The sequence below is a fragment of the Elephantulus edwardii genome, unplaced genomic scaffold, assembly GCF_000299155.1.
Source record: "Elephantulus edwardii isolate Elephantulus edwardi_28Jun2011 unplaced genomic scaffold, EleEdw1.0 scaffold00004, whole genome shotgun sequence".
NCBI lineage: Eukaryota > Metazoa > Chordata > Mammalia > Macroscelidea > Macroscelididae > Elephantulus > Elephantulus edwardii.
Genome location: NW_006399754.1, coordinates 5,642,865 through 5,645,457, shown reverse-complemented (window position 1 = coordinate 5,645,457; position 2,593 = coordinate 5,642,865). Strand labels below are relative to the sequence as shown.

The following is a 2,593-nucleotide window of genomic DNA, read 5'->3' as shown; positions in this document are numbered from 1 at the left end:
CTCATATATTATTTCATGAAATTCTTCTGTGTCAGCCAATTCCTTCTGATACAGTGACTCTGTGTACTCCTTCCATATTCTCTTGATAATTTCTGGATCATTTAACATACTACCCAAAGTATCCTTAAGTATTGCCACCCATGGCTTTAATTTGTTTTTCAACTCCTTCAGCTTAAGTAACACTGGGTGAGTTTGGCCCTTTTGATTTTCTGACTCCAGCTCTCTGCACATTTCATTATAGTATCTTGCTTTGTCGTCCCAAGCTGTCTTTTGAAATTTTCTGTTCAGCTCTTTGATTTCTTGATTTCTTCCTTTAGCTTTGGCTTCTCGGCACTCTAATACAATACTCAGAGTCTCATCTGACATCCATCTTGGTCTTTTTTTCCCTAGATAGGAAATATTACATGTTTGTATGATGTTTTTAGGCCTGTCTTTAAATCTTAATGAATCAAGATTTAAAAACAATTCTTTATTATTGAATCTAATCTTGAGTTCCAACATAATTTTGAGGTTAAAAAGAGTTCAAATTTCAACATTTGTGTATGGATACCTCTCTCTTTTTCCCTTTCTAATCTCTTATTTCTAAGTTCTCCAACTCTTCTTCCTGTTCACATAAGGTGGATGACTTTTAAGTCCCTCAGAGAGTGTTAAGATCATTGTATAACTGATACAGTGACTCCATCAAATATAAGCATGGGTCTAGGCCCTGCAACACCAGCCTTACAAGATAACAGAGGTCTAGTTGGGTACAGATAGATTTAGGGTGTTTACAATACTTTATTTCCTCCTGAGAACTTCTTCTTTCGTGTCACTCTTACCAACTCTTGGTTTCCAAATGGAAGACATTCTCTTCTCTCTTAGAATACAGTGGAATAACTTAATACCCAGACATCTTGATGGTCTCCTAAAGATTTCAGCTACTATCAACTAATGGTCACAAATAGACTAGAAAAAAAATCTTTTTTGGTTGAACCTTTGTTCTTTCCCCCCCCCTACTCAAATCTAAAGAGAAACAAAATATTGACGTTTCATACAGAGGTCTGCAGGCTTTTTGGAAAACTCTTAATACGCCATGTGTTGTGCACTCTTGAGTCGGAACGAACTCACAGCGGACCTTCCAGTAGGTTTTCAGAGTCAGTAAATTGCACGGGAGGAGAATGTCTATCCTTTTCCCACAGAGCAGCTTGAGGCTTTGAGTCATGTGCCTTTGCAGCACAGGTTCTTACCACCAGACGACTATACCCCATATTGTTATTGTTGTGTGCCATTGAGTTACTTGCGACTCTGAGTGACCCTATGTACAAAAGCCCCGAACGCTGCTCTATCTTGAACCAACTTCGTTGTATCTGACACACGTACTCTCATTACCCCGTCACTGAATCAATCCATCTCATCCAGGGCCTTCCTCTCTTGTGCTGTCCCTCTGCCCTTCCAAACATGAGGTCCCTCTTCAAGGACTGGTCCCTCCTTGCAACATGCCCAAAGTATATCAAATGAAGCATCAAAATCCTTGCCTCCAAGGAGCAGCCTGCTTTCACCCTTTCAAGGATGACCCTGTTTGTTCTCCTAGCAGTCCATAGTATATCTAATACTCTTCTCCAGCACCACGACACAAAGACATTGAGGCTTTCCCCCCCATCATCCTTAGTCATTGTTCAGCTTTCTGATGCATGGCAAGTAATTGTGAAGACCATGGCCTGGATCCGGCACACCTTAGTCTCTAGATTGACATTGCTGCTCTTTAGCACTCTGGCGCGGTCCCTGACAGTAGACTTTCCCAATGAAATTTGTCTTTTGATTCTCAATTCTGATTCAGACAGCGGAACCGTGAAGGTAGCAAAGATGTGGAAATTAGCTGAGGCCTTGAAGAATGAGAATTAACAATGCCAGGAAACTAAGAGCCAGTAGAAGAAGCGAATGGTGCTGCTGGACAAGCAGAGTGCTCCCTACTCCCAGGCACTTCTCCGGTGCCTTCTCCAGAGGCTTCTTCAGGAACGCCGGCTGAAGACTCAATCTAAGCTAGACCGAATCAATGCCCAGTACTTGGAGATCAAGTGCAATGCCATGGTCCTTAAGCTGAGGATGGAGGAGTTAAAGAGTTCATCTCACTCTTATCCTGCTGAGAAAGCAGAAGTTCATGGCCTCATTAGGGATCATTTGCCTACAAGAGCAAGATATGGAAAAGTCTCAGTAGTATCTGAAGAGCTATGAGGTCCTCAGGGAGGAATTTCCCAAGCAGGTGAAGGAGGACACCCAACTCAAACAGGCAACTGAGAACAAATGTTGGGTTCTCCAGGAGTTCAACAGAGTCAACCTCTGAGCAGACTGGGGTCCAAGAAGCATACCTTCTACACTGCTGCTGCCTCCTTCCCTCCCCGGTAAAAGGACTACCTCTACCTGTGGCCACTGTCTCTGTAAGGAAGTTCTGGGCACTTGCCTAAAACACCGCAATCATTTAGACACCTTCTTAGTTTCTCTTCCTTGTTTACAACTGTATGTACCTCTTCTGGAGAATGTAGCAGGTTTATAGAACATTATACACGCTCTTTGTGAGCACCATCCCTGTACAGTATTTGAGTCTCTTTAAATAAAG

The 2,593-nt window shown here is 42.5% G+C and overlaps 1 pseudogene; it reads left to right on the top strand.

Moving 5' to 3' along the window:
• Window positions 1-1,806: 1,806 nt before the first annotated feature.
• Window positions 1,807-2,320, top strand: LOC102851731 (annotated as a pseudogene).
• Window positions 2,321-2,593: the final 273 nt, after the last annotated feature.